We start from the raw sequence: 25,018 nt of genomic DNA, 5'->3' as shown, positions 1-25,018 counted from the left end.
TAATTTATGGAAATGACCACAAGTCTGTCCAATAGCCAGCCAGCCGGATGAAGCAGGAACCTGCTGCAGTAGTCCATGGCGTGTGTGCAAACCCCTGAGGTTGCTGTGGTGACAGATGCGGTCCTCCTCTGCTCCTTGGCTGGCCCCAGGATGCTCGGCAGTCCAGGATTCCTTTGCTTTTAACCCCACCCCCCACCATATGGAGTTATGGGCATCTTCCATCTGAACAGCCCTCATAGTATCCAGGACATGAGATCTGTCAAGTTCCAGTATGCGTGCCTGCATGACACAGTATCTGACTCCCCCAACATGCTGAAAACCAAACCTGAATCAACTGGGCACGGACTTCATCCTGTTCCTCCCCTGGGGTGCACGCAAGTGCCACGAGCCATGGCGTGCACCGTAGCCAGTCTTGTGCCTCCCTATGTGTCTGCAGTAATTGGAACCATTGATAATCCGTGAGGACACGCGGGAAAATACATTCAGTAAGGACACATTTCATGGTGTCATAGGAATCGTTACTGGATTGAAGAGTCATTTAAGATTTATGTACCAGTATCTGTTAAGATGGATTTGTAGAACCTGGTCTGGTGGACAGATTTTAGGAGGCCACCCGAGTTAACAGGGTAACTCTGAGAGGTTAGCCAAAATTTAATCAAGGTAGCAGTGGAGAGCAGTAAAGGCTATTCTCAGGAGAGTGCGATTGGTGTCAGAGGATAACAATGAGACCACACAGTGAAGCACACAATAATTCAATTAAGACAGGTAAGTACAAAAATACTATATTTATTCTAGGCCCACAACACACACTAGGTAATGAAACAAGCAGGTGATAATATTGCACAACACTCAATTATAAACATATATACAGTCACCATAGGTTCTTATGAATGGATGCAATAACTTAGTAAACAGAAAAAGGTAAGTGATGCATTAAGAGGGAACCAAGTCACAAGAAATCTGCCCTAACTAAGTCCAATTCCTATGAAGAGTGGGGCCTTGTGCCCAAAAGTCATAAAGCTTCTCCCCAGAATGTGTCTGATGTAGGTAAAGTTTTTGTATTGGTGAAAAGTTCCAGAGAATATATTCAAGTAAGGTTACTGGTAGGTAAAGATGTGTTTCTATCTTTCAGGTACAACTGATTTAAGTGCACTGATGAAAAAGCAGTGGAATGGAATACCATGGTTTTATTCTAAGGAGAACAGGACGGACAAATGGTATGCGTTTATCTACCCCACTGACTCTGATTTTCCTAGAGGACTGGATGGGTCTAGTGGGGGTCACTAGAGGTAGGTTTTCCCACTCTTGATTCCAGAGATGGGTACCCAGGAGCTGAGGGTGCAAGGATTCATCTGGTCGGGTCCATGAGCTGAGTGCAACCCTTCACAATGAAGACATGCAGAAGCACCGATACATACCTCTTCACCAGATGGGGGAAGGCGAGTTCCAGCGATGGCTACCACACAGAGGCGACGGCAGGTGTCTTTCCAGCTGTGTTTGAAGAAGACCTACTAGAGCAGGATCCCTTAAAGCTGGGAGGCTGAAATTCGTCAGGGAGATGATTTACCCCACAAGCTGGTGACCACTGAAGTTCTGACGAGGAACGCAGAAGTGTGACAGCTCTAGCGAGGTAGCCCACTTGAGAGCTGGTCAGTCCACCGGGTGGCCCAGGGACGCTTTCAAAGGCTCGGGTGTCTGGATCCTCGAGAATGTGTTGAGACTGGTTGGTCCCACCAGTCCAGGGGTTCAAGCACTGCTCAGGGCCTTCGCAGATCCGGTAGTCGAGCAGGGCTTCACTAGGCCAAACACAGGAAGAGATGCTGAGCCTCTTCGGGAGTTGTCCAAGAATCTTCAATGGGCTGCTCTTCTACAGAGGGTTCTTGCCGCCAATGCGGATCTGAAGAAATGGCTGCACAAGGCCTCTCCTTATCCAAGAATATGGCTAGAAACAAGTCCAAGCCCACCTATGGTAAGGATCTGCACCATTCAAACAGCCAGCAGAGGTACAATCAAGGACCACTTTGTGTTTCTCTCATGTCCCAAACACACACAAAAGTATCACTAGCCTGCAAAAGCAGCAGCTCTCCCGGCAAGTGCATGACCTTATATGGGATTTCCTGACCTAGGAAGGCAGGAAGAAGGCCAAACAACAATACGGCCAAAGAACAAGCGAATATGTCTTGGCCATTTTAGGGCAATAGCCACATTCAGTGGTTTTACGCAGTAAACGTGAATGTGCACAGTAGAAATAACACAAACATGGTGAAAATATGAATGCTGCCACCAGCTTGTCTCTAGTAAAAGTTACCAAAACTCCCAAGTGAAAAAGACTACGCTGATACAAAAGTATCCCCATTGCACTGCATTATAAAATGCTGTGTGCACTGATAAGATGTTACCAGAAAAGTAAAAGGTAAAAAGAAAAAAGGGAAACATGGTTTCCCAGTACTGATGTTCTTAAGGATTGATCAGTCTACCCATAACAAAATGAGCAAAAGGCCAGGGGAGAGAATCCGAAGGCTTCACATCCCTGTAAAAAGCAGGACAGGTTCAAAAAGGTTTGGGGGTCCATAGAACTATGGAGGGAAGGTTGCCATTCTCTGGATATAACGAGACCGCCAAGAAGAAAAATGAATGATGGAAAAGAGTCCAGATCATTCGAAAACCAGTCATCACAACGTAACGTAGCCGCTACCTTTGATCACGCAACCATCAATCATCCTCAGTATAAGGACAGTTTTTCTGAAGTCCAATTAAGGGCTTAGTAAAACCATTCAACTGAGACAGTATAAGACTCCACTCTTAGTATAAGGCTGTACCACCTCTGTATATGGTAGCATAGACTGAGCAGCCAGGCTTATTTTAGGAGGGAGAGAGGATTGTAGGAAGGTACCTGTAGTAAACGAAGGGTTCAATAGAAACACTGACAACCAGATGTATTATAAACAAAATAAAGGTTTATTATAAATACAAGAAGGCCAAGTTAAGTCTTGGGGTAAGTACTGGTCACAGAGTCATAAATACATTATAAATACACAACACAATGCTTTAAGGTAGACGGACCAAAGCATAAACCTTCTTCAGATTACCGAACAGTAATTCTTGGGAAGTCAGACCTTATCATACACATTTAGTGTAGGCCACACCTATTCACGAGGAGTAAAAACCATCACTTACTTTTAGATTACTTTACAGTAAGTCAAGGGTAATAGGCCCTGTCAGTTATGCAGTGACACTCAGCGAAGGAATCACATAATCAACCAACTCTGTTACCAGGATACTTTTCTGAATAGTGGAACACAGATTCAAAGAACAGTATATACCTGTAACTACTTTTAGGATTACATAGTTATACTAGGTGAGTTGCTTTTCAGCTCAGTGGAACACAGACTAAGATTAGCAAGAACCCCTTACACTAATTTAGGATTGCAGCAGGCGGACCAAGGTCAGCTACACCTACAGAACACTTTTCAAGAATGGCACGCAGCTATTCTAGGCAGGTAAAACCTAATGTTGTAGTTAATGTTGTAATACACTATTACAGTTGTTTTTCAGATTAGTGGAACACAGACTGAGGTAAGCAATAACTCTTTAACTTATTTTAGGATGGACCAAGGCAAGCCAAGGTAAGTAAAACCTATATACTTTTTAAAGGAGCTACCGGCAACTTAAATGTTAGTATAACCTAAGGCAGACTTATTCTAGACAGGCTAACAGAAAGTCAGGGGAAGCAAGACCCAATTGGGGCACTCATACATTTGTATCTTAACAGGAATAGTAAAGTGAAGCCACAGCATTACTTTAAGGGAAGAGGCACAACCAATTCACAGGTGAATAAAATAACCTTATGTATACTTTTCAGAATGCTACAACACACATTCAAGATAAGGAAGAACCTTTTCACTCTCAGAGTTACAGTTACCAACTAGCTATTTCACAAATAAGTACTTTTCAAACACGTGTTATACTTTTCAAGACAGAACTCTTTACTTATACAGTCCTTCCATAGTTCATTCAGGGGCAGAAGAGAGTGGTCTAGGAGCCAGCTGTAGGCAGGATGAGATAGGGTTCAGTTGCAGAAAGGTCAGAGTTCCTATGGAAGGCTATTCAAACAAGTATTTCACTTTAAAGCTAGATAGGGTTTATGGACCTCTGAGAAGACACCCTAGGAGGATTCCAGCAGAGGCCCCCAAAGCTATACAGGAATCAGGAGACTTAAGGTAAGTAAATACCCCAGCCAACAGAGTACCTTAGCATGGAAGGAGAGTTGCAGCAAGAAGACTTCAGGGTCTGCAGCCAAAAACCCAGTTGTTGAATTCCTTTATCATGATGACTGTAGACAGGACACTGGAAGGGGTTCTGCAGCAAGGAAGCTCCAGGCAAGAGTTTCTTCACAGTTGGAGGCGGCTCTGTGGTTTTGGCATTCTTTTCAGGAGCCAGAAGAATACAGAATATCGACGATTGGATTTCGGTTACTAATCTGGCCAGCACTCGTCTCTGGAGGTCCAACAGGATGCCACCAAAGATTCAGCTTGATTTGGGATTTGGAAGACCATGCATCGCATAATGGCTCGAGGTCCCAGGCTATTGGGGTATTGCAGCCCTGCAAGGTCGCAGCATGATGTGGGATGGCTCAAAATGCAGGTCTTCGTGAGTGTAGTGGATCACACAAGGCTCTGGGTTGGGGGTCACCGTTTTACGGAGTCCCCAGATTGCTTGGAAAGAAGGGTAACAGCAGGCTCTGGTTTCACAGCAGGCTCTCCAGTCGCTGGAAATCGCTGCAGCCACATTTTCCTCATCTTCTGCTTTGGATTCAGGTCTTGTGGTTGACTACCTCTTCAGCGTCCAGGATCAGACTTTAATGCAGGAACCCAGCCAATCAAACAGACGTGCAACATTCAAACCTGGGGGGTTGGCAGTCCTTTCAGGACAGACAGCCTCCCAGTTTGAACTGGATTCTCGGAGTCAGGCTGGAAGACAAAGGGCTGTGGAGTTTTGGACTCCTCCATCGCTTCCTGCCTTCACAGACACTCTGGAGTCTGGGCGGTCTTGACCGAGGTCTCCCACCAAAGATGGAAATCACACAAAGGACTTTCCTGCCTTGGAATGGGAGGGAAGATCCAAGAAAGGGCAGGAAATGCTAAAATGGTGACAAAAGAAGAGAAGGGCCATTTTGGTAATATGAGCACCCATGGGTGCCTTTACCGGGTCATTGGAAACAGCCCGCAGTAAAGGTGCACCGAATTAGTAAAAAGGTTCACTGCCATCAGCAATTAATAGTAAGCTTGTCCCTGTAACATAAATGTTACAGTTAAAATGAGAAAGGAGTTACATGGTATCTCCCCAGCACTCCACATAAGGTGGGCGGTGCTGGTCTCACCTAAATAAAGTTTAGAGCGGATAGAATATCCTTTCTATCCTTGGGAATTGTAGTTCTCATAGGGTTAGCCAGAGAAAGTAAAAGGGGAGCCCAAAGGGCAACCCAGCAACAATAGCCAGTATATGCCAAAAGTTATCAAAGACGATAGCATTAAAAATACACGATGGAGAGTCTTAAATATGACACCCATAGAAAGAGTAAAAGGATCTGTGAATGTGGAAAAAGATTCCCACTCAGTGAGGTATATGGAAAAATAATCCACCAGTAAACCAAAACGTTCTGGGGTTGACACAGGTCAGGAAGATTTATCATTGATATGAATATCTTACCTAACACTCAGAACACGCATGTGGATAAAGGGTTGGTGTCAAGTTGGTGATGTCAGTATAACAATGTTTATGAAATGCGATATGATTTGATATGGCAATTATAACGCGCCTGTACACAAGTGCTTCATCCGGAGTAGGCATGGCAGAGCCATGATGCAATTAACAAATTGGGAGCAATTTCTGCTTTGCTTTTTTAAGTAGCTGATTGACACCAGAGTCCATCTAAGGCACCAACCACTAGGGCCTGGAAGCGAGCTAAATATTTCTCTAAGCAGACCTAACTAGTTGCTTCTGCAATGCAAACTCCTTGGAGAGGCGCTGATGGGTGCAAGGCGAACATTATTCACCACCTCTTTTGAGTAAGCGTTGCCTAACTGTGCCTTCGTTTGAACTGCTTCTACTGCTCATGCTTGGGCTATGCCTTGGAGATTAGCATCTCCTCCCCTAGCAGGAGATCATGCATTGCTTCTGCACGTCAGCAGATGGTGGAGGGATGCAAAGAACAAACCAGAAGCAGAATCTGCCTGATTGAGCAGTTGATTGGCACCAAAGCACCTCTAGGTGCGGAGAGCTAAAGCTTGCTCTAGGGGACCTAACGGGTCGCTCCAGCTGTGCACGCTGAGACACTAGTCTCTACTCTCTGAGTTGGTTCTGTTACTCGTGGTCTGAGCAGGCCCTGGAGATTATGTAAGCATGGTTTCATGAGGTGCTTCTGCTGGATGGGAGAGGGAGGAACAATGATGCAACGGACCAATCAGAAGCCATGCATCCTTTGCTGAGCAGATGTTGGACATCACATACTCTTTTCCAGTAGTTCTGTGAGAAAGCTAAAGCTCTCTGTAGCTAGAGTTCTTTCATTTGTACTCCTGGCTACCTATCGCCTAGCCAGTAGCAAATCAGTTTCCAGAGAATATTCCTTTCCAAGACTTTTGAACTTGTTTATGTTTCTGGCGTGTGGAATGAGGGTCCACACCCATCGCCATGTCTTCATCACTCTGGCCTAACAGGTTAAAAACTGAAACGGACATGTATGAATCCCTTTCTCACTTGGGCAACCATCCTCTAATGCGTTGATGTTAAGCTATTTGACTTTTCTTCAATATTTGTCTGCGCCTTTACATTGGATTCCACTGGACTCAGGAACGTCTGACCTCAAGTACTCTCCCTTCTGTAAAGAAGGATCACATTGCCTTTTCCATAGTAGACATGCTCTTCTGACATCTGTAGGTTGGCAACATATGCATCATTTTCTAAAGTCTTACTGGAGACTGTATTAGTGAAGTGTTTATCGAGGTAAGTGTCATAACTCGGATGGAGGAGATATGGTGCGCCTGATAGTTCATTCTCCGGGACTCTGTGGTCCTTCATACATGGAAAGGAAATTCTTGTACCTGGGATTTTAGAAACACACTAGAAGTAAAATTCCAGGAGGTGCAGAGTTTCTATAGGTGACAAGACTTGCTACAGAGTCCCCATACCTGTCGTAGATAAGGAAATCGTCCTTCTCGCCTCCAAGGATCTCCCATATGTCCGGCTCGTCGAGCTTCTGCTGGTATACAGGCACCCCCTCTGGCGCCCGCCGCTTCAGCTCCGGATACAGGAGCCTGGAAAGGGCGTCCTTCTCATTGATAATGAAGTAGCTGATGTTTTCTAGTTGCTGATCAGAGAGCTTGTCACGCAGACTGCCAAGGCTGGATCAATTAGAAGGGTAACAGGAGGCACAAGAAACAAGAAAAAAAGGTGAAAACATGCAGCGCACAGGAGGCTGGATTTATGCCATGATTCCCTTTGTGATTTCGAACTAAGTGGGGAGGCTTACATGTAGGACTGGGTACACTTTCCTGTTTTGAAAAGGTCACATAATTCTGAAGTTGCAGAAAGGCCAAATGTAACACATTGCCTACCGACTTGGCGTCTTCACTGTGAGCCCCACTTGTAGCTCCTAAGTTCCTACGGCTGCATTGTCACATTAATGTCAAAGATTGTATTCATAGTTATTTACAAAGCTTCAACTTTTTGGGAGAGGAAGTCATATTTACATGCCTAGAAATGTGGGAGCCATTCCGTTTGTATCCAAGTCCAAATGCTTCAATTCTTAGAATGTTTGTGGTAAGTGACAAGGGGAAACAATGAAGGTCATCAGAAGGCATGTGGAATTCAGCCTTTTTTTCAAATCTGCGAACAAAACGGATGACAAAGTGGCAGGAGGCAAAGTCCCAATCCGTCCACAAAGCATGGAGGGAGTCGAAGTTCCAATCAGACCACAGAGAGTGGATAGAGGGAAAGTACCAATCACACCACATCAAGTGCAGCGAGAGAAAGTACCAATCATTGCAGAGCGCATGGAGGGGGCAAAGTCTCAATCAGACCACAGGGCGTGGAAAGAGGGGAAAGGTCCAATCTGTACACAGAGTGTGGATGGAGTCAAAGTTCCAATCAGGCTACAGGGAGTGGAGCGAGGGAAAGTACCAATCATACTACAGGGAGTGGAGCGAGGGAAAGTACCAATCATTACAGAGCGCATGGAGGGGGTAAAGTCCCAATCAGACCACAGGGCGTGGAAAGAGGGGAAAGGTCAAATCTGTACACAGAGTGTGGAGGGAGTCAAAATTCCAATCAGGCTGCAGGGAGTGGATGGAGAGAAAGTACCAATCATACTACAGGGAGTGGAGCAAGGGAAAGTACCAATCAGGCCACAGGGCATGGAGGGGGCACATTCCCAATCATGACACAGAACGTGGAAAGAGGGAAAGTCCCAATCTGTTCACAAAGTGTGGACCAAGTCAAAGTTCCAATCGCCCTGTTCCATCATGCTAGTTTTAGCACTATCTGGGCCCGCTCTACAGCATTAAGATCCGCTGTCTGAGTTGGTGAGTGCCCTGGCTCCCTCCCGATCCCCTTGCTCTTTCTTGCCCCCGTGTGTGTTTGCTTTAGCGTTTCTTGTTTTTTGCCACAGTGCAGTGTGCTGTGCCTTCCCCTCACCCCTCTTTTCCTCTTTCAAAGCCCTTTTGGATCCAGAGACACCAGGGTAAGGGAGTCATTCCCCCTGGATTTCGGTGTGAACTATATCGGAGCGTGTGAACCAATACCAGGAGAAGGAAGTAATTCTCCTGGTTCCGAAAGTTGACTGCTGCAAAGATTTGTTGTTGGAACCACAGGCCAGGAAAAGGGAATGATTATACCTGTCATCCTTTTAGCCAAAGAACATTTCTAGGAATACCACCCAAATACCATGAGGAGGGAGTTCTTCTCCTGGAGAATGAACTTTTCAGTTGATTTATTCTTTGGTTGTAGTGTAAGGAATAGAAGTAGGTTATGACACAGGACGATGGACTTCGATTTCGACTGACATTTTGACAGATCCCTTAGTCTTAGATTGAGGCATGGAACCCCCTCTTAGAAGATATAGATAGTGAGGGTTTCTCTTCCTAATAAATAAAAGTCTTTGCCAATCAAAATGCCACCCTTGTATCAGCATCCTTTTTCCACCCCCTCACATAAGGTCATCTACTGGGAAGAATAACTGATGCTGGGACTCTTGTAAATTGAAGATATCTGGTAAAATAGTCACTGTCTGCTTCTTCATTCTTTACAAGAACTTTCAGGATAGAATTTGATGAGTTTTGTAAACATGTGTATTTGAAGGAAAGTCTTAAAGGCCTGGGGCATTCTTTAAGCTCAAACACAGCTTTAAAAAGTATCCATCTTCTAAATAGTGGCACTCTACATGGAGAGAGAACATTTACATTGTTTTATTTGGTTTTGGATCAACTTGGACAATCAGACGCAATACGGAACCATGCATGGGATCTTCAACACACGACCAATGCTGGCCAAGGATGTTGAGTTCAAGTCTGACGATTGGGCCAAACTGGAAGTTGCAATTTATTTAGCAAATGTTTTGCGACAGGTTGCGCTGAGCCACCAGGAATCTGTATTATCTGCTTATAACAGATGATGATTCTTACAATAGGTGCAACAGCGGCAGAGTGGGCTCCATCCATGCATCTAGATCACGTCCAGTGATGTCGCGATAGTGGCATGAAATCAAGATGATGATAGAGAGGATCCTAAACATGGAAACCAAATGGACAACAGTAGAATGTTCCATGGCGACTTAAAGGGTGGCTCTTGACCAGTGGTTGCCAAGTGTGTTCCCATGACTCACGCTCGTCTACACCTGTGTGACCAAATTGGGTATTTATTGGCAGAATCTAATGATCGACCAGGACAATACCATTTAAACTTAGTACTGTGGTAAAGGGGGATGACCCATAAAGGGCCTTAAAAAGCAGGGTCAAGGCTTTAGACTTGACTCTGGCAGGAACATTGAGCCAGTGCAGCAGCAGTGTCGCTAGGGGGGATAATGGGGGTATTGCCCCGGGTCTTTTAGTTGAAGCCCCGGATAGAAGCTCAGGGGCTATTACCAAAAGGCTAGCTACCTCTGAGTCCTGACAGTCCCGACATTAGCGTAGCCCCGGATTTCTTCCAGACCTAGCTACACCCTTGCAGTGCAGCTTCCTTAGGGTGGGAGACATGGGTACATGACATACGAAGGCCCATTGGAGACACTACATTCTGTAGTGACTTGAAGTGATCAAAGAACATATGCAGGAGCTCCTGAAAAATTGATCTGTTTGAGTAACATACGATGGAAACTTGAGGAGGTTGAAGCAATTCTTTTTTGGATCAGACGGCCCCGTTAAGTAGGGATCAAGATGCAGGCCTGAGGATTTCACAGAATGTTGTAATGAAAAGCTATGAGTAGAGAAGGATAAAGGGAGGAGCAGGAAACCGTCTGCTGAGGTCATTATTACTCGGCAGTCGCAGGTTTCAATGCTGACCCATTCACTCATTTAGGAGAGTCAAAACACAGTCCATTACTGTGCTTTAAAGTTGAAAACCCTGTTCATTAAGTGCTATAACAATTCCAGGTTATTATTATAAAGGTGGGAGCACATGGGGGTGTCCGGTTACATGCGGTGTAAAAGAAGGAGGGCTGCTGGGTGTAATGTTTTGGCTCTTCGGGCCATGGACGGTACAAGGTTTATTTGAACACAAAGTCTTTGAAATTATTTCTAAAAGACAGGAGGTTGGTCATAGTCCTAATAATTGTTGGTTGTAAATTTCAGAGGCATAGGTGGTACTTTAATCCCCAGACAGTGAACTGTAAAAGGAACCCCTCTAAACCACACCCATGGGGAGATCCCTGAATCCCATGGGAAGAGATTACAAATGGCAGTGGATAGTCTAAGATTACTGGAAAATGGTAAGGAATTCTGATGAGCGGTCGGAGTCGATCCATCCAGCACTTACCTGGCTGCCTGCGTGAGACAGAACTGTCAGCTGGCCTTCAGCAGGACCACCACTGTGACCTGCCCCAAGGTGCCGTTCATTGGCTCCTGCCCATCGGTTGTCCATAGCGGAGCGGGCTGGCAGATCGAAGAGCCGGCGTCCTCTGCTGTCACCATCCCCAGGAGGACGGTGAAGGTGAGGGCCGTGAGACCCATCACCTCAGATTGACTGCAGTCTAAAAAATAAAATGAAAATGTTTCAACAGGCTGCATTACACAGCTCCACAATAAAGGAAAGCAAACATCCATTGTTGGAACACTTTTCAATCTTCGTGGAATATGTTTAACTGAATTGACAACTTTAAAGATCCCTAAATCTCTAAACCATACACAAAGAATGCAGCCGCCTTGCACACACTGTGTAATGTGGTAAAAGACTTTTGCAGGTGAGGACTCCTATAGTGGCCATGTGCCATCTGTGAACTCAGTATATTCCAGCAGAAAAAGACAGTTACAGTGCTCCTCAGCTTGTTAAATTACATTATTTACGTAATAAAATGTAAAGGGCTCTATAAATGCAAAATAATACAAAGAAATACAAAAATACAAAATAGTGCTTTCAGGTTTTTTGTGTAATCAAAAAGACATCGACACATGTTTCGCTCTATGGGGCTTCATCAGAGCTCATTACAGTAGCTATCAGTCAGTACGCGAAGGATGAAACAGCAGCAACACCGGGATACTGCGTAAAAGGTGTTTCCGTGTTTATAGGGGAATATGAAGCTCTGGCTGGCACAGGCTTCTAACCACATACACTTGGCATCAGGGATGACGCTGACATGGACCAAACCAACTGGAGACAAGCAGAGATAAAATAATAATTAATTCCAGTTGTGAATTGGGTGGTTTCCTCATTTTTCATCGCCAGGCAGCAGTTTTGGTTGTTGAAAGGAACACACATAAATGTGGTGTTCTTAACTCCCCTTTGTCTATCGAGTTAAAAGGGGTGATATTGGGTAATCTATGCCATAACTTACAATATGCCAAGGCCAGGAAGACTGGCTTGAAGACCACACAAAGCAGAGTTTAGTGAGTTTGCATTTCTGAATGGAATTTCATCAAATGCATGAGCAGGTGGCCGAAGTCTCTTACCTTGGTGTGACACATGGGTTGCTCTCCCTGCAAAGTATGGGAGTGTTCCTCCCTCCATTGCATATGATGAAGGAATGGAATTCACAGAAAAATCACTGTCTGGTCCAGTACGCGTTGAAGCGTAAGTCATCGAACCGTTACATTTCCCACCTCCAACATTCCCTGTACCACCCCTAGGATGCTGCTTGCAATCTTCAGCTCTTCCGGTTTCTTAGACTACAGCTCACATTAGTCCTTGTCAGCTTATTTGATAGTGAGGTATCCTGGGAGTCGTAGTCCAAAACATAAGGAGAGGCTCAGCTTGTAGACACCTGTCCTAGGGGTATTGTACCAAAATGTCAACCGTATTATGGCGACATAACAATTACTGCGCATTTGCGCTATTCAAAAAATGCGACTCACATTACACCAAAAAAGGGGAGTGCGGATTGCGGGGGGATCCCCTGCTCCCCTTGTTCGGTGTAATGTGGGCCGGGGGTTGCAGGGGTGTCCCCCGCTATCCATAATATTTAAAAAAAAAAAAAGAAAAAAGGTGCCTGCATCGCCAGTTCCGAGCCATGTTAGTTGAAGTGTAATGACGCCACAGGGACAGAGGGGAGTAGGCGGCACACACAGAAGTGTGCTGTCAAAAAGTAAGTAGGGAGGGGAAAGGGAGGTGTGATCGCTGCGCTGTGACATAATGGAAGTCAGCATTTTCTTAGTCGATATCATGGGCGGTGCAGTGATCACATACATCCATCCTATGACTAGATGTCCAACCAATCATAACTCAGGAAAAAGTACTACTGGGCTGCTCTTCCTCACCCTGCCCCCTTTTGCTTGTGGGCTGAGAATCACCTTTTGCACCAGGATTATGCTCTCTACCCCTACCCCAAGCAGCCAGTAACCCATTGTTCAGGTGTGCCTTGGTGTAGGATTATCCAAGCATCCCCAAGAGTTTGCAACAAGGGGCGGAACCAATGCTTGCCTCCCTTGGAGCTCTCCTCCATCCCAGCGTGCCAACCGGACGACCCCTATGCTGTTGCCTTCGCAGTCCAGCTTTCTATATTAACAAAAAACTATGCACGTGGGTTAGCTGAGCAAACAGCGTACTGCTGTCTCTATCTGCAGCCCACAGGTCGGTTGCCATTGCTAGGCAATTTGCCTCCCATGCTGCGAGTCCCACGTATTTCTGCTTCCTGCAACATGGTGATGGCATGTTGTTCATACGAGTCCTGCTGCCCCTGTATCCCGCCAGACCGTGACTGACTCAGAAGATTAAAGGTACGTTTAAAAGTGTGTTTGCGTTCATGTTTTGAATGGTATACAATGAGTGTATGTTTATAAGATTTTAAATGAGTGTGTGCATGGGGGCGTATGAGTTGTATGTCGGTGTGCTTATGTGTGTGCGCGGATGAATTTATTTTATTTTGATGTGGGGAGAGACACCCATCGGTGGCATCTCAGTCTCTGGTACACAGGCTGACACATTTTTTGCAAACACTACCTTCCCTTGTTTCAACATTCAGTTTAATAATCCCTTCTCTTTGAATCCACGTTTTTGTAAATCCATTGCACCATACTTTCGCTTGAAAATGCTGATTGTCACCAATTTGTTTCCTTCCTCTTTCTTATGAAAGGTTTGGTCTGCAGAATAGGCATAGATGTTTCTTTCTGTCCTTTTTTTTAATTGAAAATTGTTAAAATGCATGAACAAAATGTGGGGGGTAGTCAAAGGCCCCAAACCAACGGAACTGAAGGGCCCACTCGGAAACTGATTTGCCAGCATTCCGAAACCTGCATGCTGACAAATGTGTCCTATTCAGGTAGACTATGTGGATGTCTTTCTGCAAGGGAAATCCAAAGAAGGCTAAAACAAAAATGTAATCTGAGTGCATATTGCAAAAGCACATCACATTGCAGGATGAGAGATAAACACAGCAATTATTTCACTGAAACTGTCACCCATTAAAAGATGGTGCACTGTGACAATTCAGCCCCACTTTTCAGAAAACTAACAGCAAGTAATTAAATGTGTATTTTGTAAATGACTGAAAGAAACAGCCTGCACTTTCAGTGCAAAAGCAAAGCGAACTCTGATCAGTGAAACACACAGGATGGGTAAATTGCAATATGTGAGTTCCTTTAAGCCAAGGACGAATGGTGAGCCTCTGGGCAAACTTCACGAAAGGACTCCCCCCCACTGAAAGCCTGGTTTGAGCATCCCAACTGTTTACAACCGCAATAAAATGTGGCCTGCCTGAAAGGTGTTGAAAGGTTGGCTCTGGGCAGGACAATTGGCCCTGGCTGGTGCATTACCGGAATGAAGGTGGGAGGTGTGAAATTAGTGGCTACAATCAAGGGAAGCTGAAACTTTGAAAGAAAACGAATAAATAGAAGCCTTTAAGATTGGAATGATTGGAATGATGGTCCCCTTCAGATAAGAAGACAGTCCTTGTGACATCACAGGGCAGCCAACTTATTATCGGCAGTGGGAGATCTCTGTGTAGCAAATGCATTCCCCATTATGATCTGCAGCCACCAACTTCAAACAACCACTTTCAAACAACAAAGAAACTAATAAAAACTATGGTCACAGTCTGGCAGAGAGAGACAAATGGCCTGGAGGCAGAAGAGCTCGCATTTGCACAACATGAAGATTTACTATTAATTTAAAAGGACTATTATAATTTAGACCTTTTTCCCAGCAACCATAAGTCATACTGCCTTGATATATGTGTCATTTTTCAGATCATTTCCCGGCATCCACTTGTGACTTAGGGAACTGTAATGACCAGCTCAAATGGGTTCCTGGCTGATGTGAAAATGTCTCAAATTTAAGAGTTGGTGAGCTGGTGGAGGGTAAAATTAGTAAAGTAGGGAGTAAATTGCATGTTCATAATTTGTATCCATTTTGTGTAAACGGCAGAAAATTGCCACACGGCCGTGCAACATTATGCCGAAATGGCTGTTGTTTTTTATTATATTCCCCATGAGTAGCTGAAGCTGAATATATGTATATTATGGCAGTTACTAGTAAAATTATGAAGTTCTGCTACAAAACTAGGTTTTGCCCAAGAGCGGACAAAGAAACAAAAGGGGATTTCAGAGGGAAGTTGCCATATATCTGTTCCAGATTCTTAAACCAGTCCTAAGAGAGGGTCTGGAATTGGGAGGAGAGAGAAGGGTAACTGTCCAATTCAGGGTGCGAGAACTCTTGCAGGAAGCTTCCAAAAATTGTAAACTTGATGGTGTCATCACTGCTATATGAAGAGGATGCACTATGAGGAAAGGAGGAGAGCTCCTATAATTACCATTGTGAACGGAGCTGATAAAACCTACCATCTGACAGCCACAAGGAAACACCAAAGGAGATTGCTGAAATGCATCTGGTTGGAATGGTCTATTGATGGGAAGGCCTAAAAGCTGACTGGGTCCTATGGTGAAGAGCTGGGGACCATCCTTGAGAGTGGAGGGGCCAGACCCAGACCCCTGCTCTGTCCTCCAAGAGTGTCCTAAAATGCAGCTGGCTTCACTGCACTTTAAACAGAGGTTTTAAATGTAGGTAGAACTGTGCCATTTGAAACCAAAAGGTGGGGGAGTCTGATAGCCTTAAATCCTTTCCCTTTATAGTGGACAAAACTGTAGATCCTCAGCTTTTTTAACTAAAAATATTAATTTAATTAATTCCCTTTAGCAGAACACCACAGGTTGATTTTGTTAAAATGAACAAAGCTCATTCCCAGTGTGCACTGAAAACTATAGACTGCAATTTAATTGGTTGATCCTATGTGTCCAACTTCCTGAAACACAAGTCTTTAAGTGGAGGGGGTCTAAAATCCCAAATCCTCAAATCATCCCACTTTTTTCTGTCCAGCTTCCCCGCCTGCAGGCCTTTAAGTGGAGCGGGGTCTGAAATCCCAAATTCTCTAATCTTCCCAATTGTTTCTGTCTAGCTCCCCAACCCAGGCCTTTAAGTGGAGACGGGTCTGAAATCCACAATTCTTCAATTATCCCAAGTTTTGCTGTCCGGCTTCCCCAACACCGGCCTTTAAGTAGAGGTTGGTCTGCAATTCAAAATTCTTCAGTCACCCCAATTTTTCTGTCCGACTTCCCCCACAAAGACCAAAGTAGAGGGGGGGTGGGTTCTGAAAACCCCACTGCTAAATCGCCTTGTGTTTATCTTGAGCCGAGGTATGGATGAAATAGTAATTGCCATATGCATTTGTCCAAATCTGTAAACCAAACTGCTAGCCTTTTAAGTGCGCAGGAAAATCGAAATCACACAGCACTACATCTGTAAATCGATTGTGTTCGCTGAGCAGCGCTAATTATTTCTTGAAGGGAAATAGGTAGAAAGAAAAGTATTGTAATTTATGTTTTTCCCAACCCATTGGGGTGATTTATTTGTGTAACAAGAAGTTAATTGTGAGCCACCGAGAAAAGACTGTGTGTAGTTTAGTGTGATTTCTATTACCTATAATACAAATAAATACAAATATATTTCCTGTACACCGGCCTGGTTCTGTGCTTATTGGTAGCTACGGGGGAGGGATCCAAGGGGCATGATGTGAGGTTGAGATAGGGCTGAATAAAGAACTGACATTAACTGTTTATTGTGTGACACTTAGCTTGGGGGGGAAGGACCTCCCTGTGTTGAGGGTGGCCTCTCAATAAACTGCTACAAGAAGAACCTTAAATAGGACTACCTGGCACGAGACACCAGACATCTCAAAATATTGCTCTATAATTTTCACACCACAGAAGTTACAATATCACACAATCATGGTTCTGCTGTCACGGATTTTGTGCAAGCACACCTATATTTTAACATATTATCAGGTCAGCAAATTAGGCAAATCAGACTAGCCAGCATTGTTAAGATAAAAAAAGGTTTACTTGCTGCAGTTTTTTACTTTGCAGTAAGTTCAGATTGAGGAACTTTGAAATGGCAATGGGTTCTTCCCAGTACGTTGGAACGTGATAGAGAAATTGGCTATTTCCACTCTCCATTTCACATTTGAATGTATCCCACCCTAGAACTAAAAAGAAATGACACATGTTCTACTTAAAATAATCAGACTGGGGGAAAGGAGCTGGGGAGGCCTTTGAAACTCTCCTTGGGCATGACCTTCTCATTCTGTTGAAACACTTTGATCAGTGCTGCACCGGGGCAAACAAAACAGTTCTGCACTGGAGCAAACAGAAAAGCAACCATTAATTAGGAAATCATAGACAGATCTCTGTGACTTGCACTTTGTAACAACACAATTCTCTGCATTTTCCTCAATGCAGATGCGAGCAACACAATATAGTTAAGTGCCACCACCGGGAAGATGGGCAGGGTAGGGCTCACTAGCATCATGAAAGTAAAATACAGTGAAACTGCTGGCATGTATCATGGACGCAATATCTTCAGGTGATTTTCAGAAAGTTGCTCAAATACATTCTGAGCACAGCTTTATAAAGGTGATTTAAAGTAGCAGTACTTGCATCTATTGTGAGCACAACTTTAAAAAATGACTTACAGTGGCACAGCCTGCATACACTCATAAAACAGCAACATGAAACGGATTTACAGGGGCAATGATGGCATATATTGTGTGTGAGAAATCGTCAAAATGGGTTATATTGGCAAAGCTGGCAGATGTTAGAAAGTGATGTAGAATTGTAATTCTGGCATATGTAGTGGACACAGCTTCTTGAAAATCACACGCATTTTCTTTCCAACTGTTACCCTAGAGAAACTGATTGTACATTGGGGGTCATTATGACTTCGGCGGTAGTCGTGCTGGAGTCATGAATTTTCCGGCGCCCAGGAATGGCCAATTACCGGGGCATTACAGCCCTGGCGGACCCGGTAATTGCCCATTCCTGGGCTCGGGGAAAATATTACTCCCCATTCCCATTTGAATCCCATCGGACTCAATTGGAATGGGGAGGACGGATGCACCGGCACCGTTCATGAATGGTGCCGGTGCATCCGTCAAGGGCTGCGAGAGGGTGCCGTTCCGCCCGCCATTGTCAGACCTGGCGGGCTGAAAAGCACCCACTCGCAGAACTCGTAGTTTGCCGGTACGGAAAATACGTTACCAGCAAGCTTACCGGTACCGTTGTTTCCGGACCGGCAAACTTATAATAAGGCCCACTATATTGCTTTTACCCCATTTTCTCACACATTGTGCTGTAAAATACACAATTTCAAACCAATGTTTAAAAAATGTGGTGGGAACCAAGATGAGCCCCCTACAATATGTTTTGTTTCCTTGCTCTGCCTGGCTGGCAATGCTAATTTGGAGAGACACATGTACCCCTCCACTGAAAATATTAATCTGCAGCAACTGACTTTGAATCAGTTAGAATGCCGGACCCAATTTAGGAGGGCAGACTCCAAACCAAATGCTGGCCCCACCACTCGCCACCAGGGGGCATTTATTTAGTGCACTCATAGCCCGGGGAACAGATCACTTTTCAAACAATCATTGTGAGATACAACAATCCGAAGATGGGAAAGAGTCTTATTGGGAAGGGAGTGATTGCAGAGAGGGAGTGTTGGGTGATAGGGGGTTAAAATGGCGAGGCGGTGTTGGGCGGGGGGTGGAGGTGTGCAGTTTAGGAGTGAATACAAGATATCCAGGGTTGTCCTTAATCGCCTGTTCCCAAGAAGGGGAACGGGTGGTCTTCAAAGGCTTGTGGAGTGGGGGAGATCAAGAAGGGTCAGTATTGTATTTGAGAGAGAGTTCCAGTCTTGGTGCAAAGTAGGAGCATGTGCTTACTCTGATGACTGACATTATGTTGGGTGCTTTAGGTCAGACTCCCTATGCTCCTCATTTGTGCAAGCAGCTGTCCTGTGGAATTCTCTTCCTGTGTCCACGTGGTCAGTTATTGACCACCAAAAGTCATGAATCACTGCAAAACCTTTCTATTTTTAACTCAATGTTCCCTGTATTCATTGTCTGTCTCACCGTTTCCACTCCTTAGCTCCAAGATGCCATGTCAAGAGAGTAGAGCGCATTTTTAGGCAGGGAAATGGCTACCACCCCCTAGGTCCTGGATTACCTTCCTCTGTTATGCTATTAGATGTATTAGCATTGTATTATTGCAACCAGGACCTAATATGGTCAAAATCATTGCATATGGTTAATGGTTACAAACACTTTAATGTTGGGGTGAGTGTTGTGAAAAATTACATGAGCACCAAGCCCACTGTGCATTATGTACTTGTGATTCGAGCATTCAATCCTTTTACCACAGAAGTATTTGTCAAAAGCGCCCAAAATGTTCTTATATTTTTTGCAAAGCAGTCAGGAACCCCCATTGGTGCTATTTGCCCCCTCCACTTTATCATAGAAGTATTTCAAAAGAGTGCAATAGTTGTGTACCAGCCTGTCCCTCTTGGAACGATAATTTTCTATCAGAAAATAATGTTGTATTGTTATTCTAAATGTTCATTATGTACTTTGCTCAGTAAGATAAATGTATGTCATTATTATGACTACAATATATACTGGAAGTGAGCATTAGAAATTAACTATGTAAAATACCCTGCAGCATGGTTTTCTGGGCTCCTTACAAGGTCTGTCAGAACTCCAGCCCCCCAATCTGAATACCTTTCACCCCTCCTTATATGAACAAAGGGTCCCAGTGAGATGGCAACATTCCTGCAGGACAGTTGCAATAAGAACATATGATACGACACCAGGCCAGTCCCCACATCAGAAGATGCCAGTCCCTGCTGCTCTTATAATACTTTCAGCCATAGAAAACACAGCACCGACCTACTTTAAGATACCTGTGTCTTTTTCTCAGGTCAAGCCGCTTTCCGCAATCGCTGGGTGGGCTCTAGCAAACACACATGACAATGCGACTTTGGCCCACAGGGAGGGAGCTAGGAGACAGAGACATGAAGTAAGACAGAAAGAGAGGTCAGAGAGGCAGAGAGAGAGGTCAGAGAGACAGAGAGAGAGGTCAGAGAGACAGAGAGAGAAAGGTCAGAGAGACAGAGAGAGAACTGAGAGACAGAAAGAGAACTCAGAGAGCCAGAAATAGAGGTCAGAAAGACAGAAAGAGAGGTCAGAGAGACAGAGCGAGAGGTCAGAGAGAGAGGTCAGAGAGACAGAAAGAGAGGTCAGAGAACCAGAAAGAGAACTCAGAGAGCCAGAGAGAGAGGTCAGAGAGACAGAGAGAGAGGTCAGAGAGCCAGAAAGAGAGGTTAGAGAGACAGAGAGAGGGAGTGTGATTGGCGTATATCTATATAATGCATGGCAGTCTGCAATAACCATATAAAAGCCTGGAAATAATGTTCTCATTACAGGCTCGCTGTGACATCACAACTGACCTATAATAAGAAAATGACATCACCACTGCTCTGCAATCAGTTATCGACGCAACGCCTGTTGCCTGAGCGGGCACCCAGCAGAATTCCAGCTGCCACTTACAGAACTAAATTAATGCCACAACAAGCTTTCCAAATTCCTTTCTGATAAAATAACTTTCTCGGACACTTTGCAGCCATTACTAGATAAAGAACTGTTTTTGGTGGTATGTGCACGTGTGCACTGCTGGAGTTTAACACATGAGTGCAAAAATCTGCATGTTTAGTTTAAAGCAGAACATGATTTTTAGACGCATTTTTTTAAATGCTTACATTATTTGTCTGCAACACATTAGAAGCTGCATATCATTTTGTATCCTAACAGGTTCTACTCGAATATATTTATTTATTTATTTGCATTTGTATAGCGCACCTACAGCCCAGAGGCATCGTGGCTATGTGTCAGCAACTAGATCAGCTCTTGCACAACATTAAGCAGGAGGCCAGGTGTTAGAGGGGATGATAGTATTATATGGAATAAACTATCCCCTAACACTACCTTATAAGGATGTGCAACGTGACCTCCTAAAGGTACTGGCCGCAGTGACCTGCAATAGCCTTATACGGCACGCTAGTGCTAACTTTCTCTGTCGTGCATTCCGTGGGACTCAGTTTATCAACCTCGGAAGGATGAAAGGTTGAGCGGGGTTTGAACTTGCTGGTGTACAGGCAGACCCCATCGAAAAGGCGAGCACCACCCATCCACAAGACTGCACGCCTCGTTTAGTAATGCTTAGTGCTATGGGAACCACGAGCCCGGTTGCAGAACACTGCCCGCGTTCTTTACAACCCGATGTGCCCCAGCACTGTGTGATCCTGGCCCTCGTGCTGGGTGTGGCATTCTGAACCTGGCTCTCGACATTTCCACTGATTTCTTCACCAGTGCATTCAAAGGGATTCCAAAGTGGTGGAGTTTTTCGTGGTGTAAAGTTTGAGCATCAAAAGACCAGGGCCCAGATTATCAAAACCCGCCCTTGTGCAAAAAAAGTGGCAAATTCATTTAGCACCCATTTTTCTGCTTAAATACTATATTATGGAGGGAACTGGTTTGGCATCACCCGATACAATTTGGAGGGGAAAAAAAGGATTCACTGGGATAAAAACGAAGCAGACTGTTTTATTAACTATGTTTGCTGGGTAACATGAAAAGAAAGGTAGCAAACGGGTTTATTATGTCATAGTCAAGTGTTAAAAAACGGGCTCATTTTTTTCACCCTATTGTTAAAATGTGTATAGCATGCGGATTGGGACAAACCTGATTGCACGATTGCGTATTATGTGAGAATGTTATCGACTTTAAGCGCCGTGCAAATGTTAAACACGTCCCACCACATCGTGGCGACGCTTCGCTTAACAAATTGCACGGATTAGAAAAGAAAACCGTGTGGACTGCGTTTCGCAATGTGGCCGGGTCGGATGGCCCAGTCAGGTAGGCGCTTCCCCTGTGCTATTATGTGTTTGCGACCCCTCGTTCCCTCCTCATTCTGGCGCTGACACATTGGGTGATAACTACTCGGACCCGCTTGAGCACCTCTCAAGTCTATCACACCTAACTCATGCTTACAAATATGGTGGGACTCGGCATTAAATTGTTGCGGTCCCCAACAGATCAGTGGCCCCCAGTTGCAAATGGGAATTCATTCCTTTTGCGACGCTGTTTGAGTAGTACCCAATGGGGAGGTTTATGATAAAATGTGATGCAAATTGTACATTCTAAAGAATATTTATTCAGCAACACTGGTCAAAACTATTAGCAGTGTAGGGAAGTAACTCATGCAAGTGGCCTACATAGGACAAAAAAGTGTCCCACTTTGACCCAAAAAACTGGCCCACGGATGCATTTTGCGTGTTTGGTTCGGCCATGGGCCTACTGCCCTATAAGCCAGTCCGAGCCTGCTTACCAATAACTCATCACACTTGAGAAACACGTCTCTACTTCGACAACCATATCCCCTCGACCCAATTGTTTTTCCTCTTTGATTTTGGTCATTCTGCGCTCTAGTTTCTACTTCCTTCTCCTCAAACCTCCAGGCTCGGACTGGCCTATAGGGCAATAAGCCCATGGCAGAAACAACACCACAAAAAGTTGGTGGGGCAGTTTTGTGGCCAATGTGGGTCAGTTTGATGAGCTACTTCACTATGCGGCTAGTAGTTTTGACCAGCATTGCTGGATCAATATTCTTTAAAATGCAGAATTTGCATCACATTTTTTTTTAAATCTCCCCCTTGGGTACTATTCAAACAGTGTCACAAAAGTGTTAGCAATTGTGGGCCACTTTTTCATTGGCGCCCGAGACAATTTTATGACCCAGTCCGACCCTGCAAACCTCTCCTTTCTTTTCCAGAGTGACACCGGTCTGGCCACTCTGGCAAACACACAATATGCCATCTTGCGTACAGGGCCCGGCGCCTCAAGACCGCTATAGTGGTGTTGGGCGCAGGATACGTCATATGCTGTGAGAACACAACCTGTCTGGGGGACAGCCGACGTTATTTAAAAAATAATTCGCATGTGGGCCCACCAAGGCAGAAATGTGGGTGCCTAGGAAGAAAAGCCCCCCAGAACCCCAACAGGGGGTCTACCGTCACCACGCCGCTCTCACTCACCTGCTGCCCTGGCTGTGCCTGGAGGTCTCTAGCCCCTGTGTCCCTCGATGCAGCGTTTGCTTCTGAGAGAGTGTTGCCTCACACACACACACACACAAACACTGCCCTTTATTTGCTCCACAGGGGGAGGGGGTCAGTGGGAGGGTTAGGAACAATATCACCATAGTTGCCAGGACCCCCTCAACGCTCTCCCCCTGGCTCGGCCCGCCCGGGTAGTGAGGCCACCATTTGAGGCGTAAACAGAGGCGAGCGCACAATGTCATGTGAAATGGCTGCGCGTTACAGCGGCCACAGCTGTGCTAACACAGGCGCGCCATTGTGGAGGGCGGGACCCCACACGGAAGGGGACGGCGGAGCCCTCTTCCTGAACACAAACTTCAGGATGGAATAGTGCAACAGACGCCATGACGTGCACACACATATTGAAAAGGCGTGCCCCTGTGTTCCAGAGAATGAAGCCCCTCAGCGCCAAAACATAGTGGCGAGACATGGTAAAACGAGGCCCTGCTGTAAAGACGTGGGTGACAGCTTCATGTCACAGGCTCATCGTAGCTACTAGAAGTTGCCATGCCCAACTCCCACAAAACGCAAAGCCCAACCAATTCATTGGCAAGGGAAGAACATGGTTCCTACACACACCACTGAGTGTGGCGCATTAGTCACACGTGACCTACTTTCTGCCCTGCCTGAAATTCATCATCTGTGGCGTCATCACACACACGTGGCTTCACGTGGATGTAGGCCTTATCACGGAGGACCGGATGAGCCAAGTCACCAGAGCTGATTTCCTTATCGGTTAGCATCGGAGAACTCGTTCCCATAGCACCTGACCAGGCTCTCGTCATATTCAGGCTGCCTTATCCCTTAGATCTTCCCACCCTACGGTATGACATGTTATGATAGGTTATTTAAAACGCGCTTAACACCCAGAGGTTTCTAAGCGCGGGCCGGGGATCGAACCTGTGTTGCTCTGTGTTGTCTTGCTTCCAAAGCGAGCACGTTGCCGCTGAGCTATCCTCCCGAGAGGAGCTGTGTTGCTTTGTGTCGTCTTGCTTCCAAGGCGAGCATGTTGTCACTGAGCTATCCTCCCGAGACAGAATACGAACTTACCACAAACACGCAGACAACTCGCTAGCAAATCACTTTTGGAGAGTGGGCACGTGTGCACCACGCCCCACGCAACCTAAATGGGATGGAATTAATACTGCCGCACAATTGTAGCAGTCCACTGTGATTCTGCTCCTGGCTGGTGCCCAGTATCTTACTCCTGGAAGGCACCCAATGGGGCTCATTATAACTTTGCTGGGCCAGACAAAAATGCCAGTAATTCCGGCACCAGCATTTTTTCTGGAATGGCAATGTCTGCCAGTGGTGGACAAGGATCTCCTGGCAGGCCTGACCTGCGGGTAGATCAGGCCCCCACCGGCAGATAAATGACTGTATCACCGGCACCGGTAATGCCTGTGCCGGAGTTTCAGTAGCTCCCATCCCATGAGGTCCTATGGCACATAAACCCACCCACACCAGTGCCCAATCCTGGCTGGCAGAGCCGTACATGATCAGATTGTCTGCTCTCCTCTCCGGATAAACTCATACCCACGCGTCACTGCCAAACCGAGGGCCTCAGTGCCGCATTCTGGATTTAGGTGCTTGGGCCTGCTCCCCTCAGCACGCACATCTTCACACTTGTCTCTCCCTCTATCCCAATAACAACCTCTAACACCCACTTGTCTTGCAGGGACACATACACACAGGCCTCCATAATAGCAGAAAGGCCCTATACAAGACATATTTAGATTATAGTACGTTACATCACAAAGGGGGCACCTAAGTATTTGATGAACCGACGACTGGAGAAGGCATCAGCCTCGTGAACAACACATGTCGGCGCCACCATATCACG

General features: G+C 45.4%; 1 pseudogene; it reads right to left on the bottom strand.

Annotated features, from left to right (window-relative positions):
- Window positions 1–23,344, bottom strand: part of LOC138549708 (selenoprotein Pb-like) — a 47,657-nt pseudogene extending 24,313 nt beyond the window's left edge.
- Window positions 23,345–25,018: the final 1,674 nt, after the last annotated feature.

This window comes from Ambystoma mexicanum, chromosome 1q, assembly GCF_040938575.1.
Source record: "Ambystoma mexicanum isolate Mex_15411 chromosome 1q, UKY_AmexF1_1, whole genome shotgun sequence".
Taxonomy (NCBI): domain Eukaryota; kingdom Metazoa; phylum Chordata; class Amphibia; order Caudata; family Ambystomatidae; genus Ambystoma; species Ambystoma mexicanum.
Note: the sequence above shows the minus strand (reverse complement) of the source record. Positions and strands in the feature narration are given on the sequence as shown.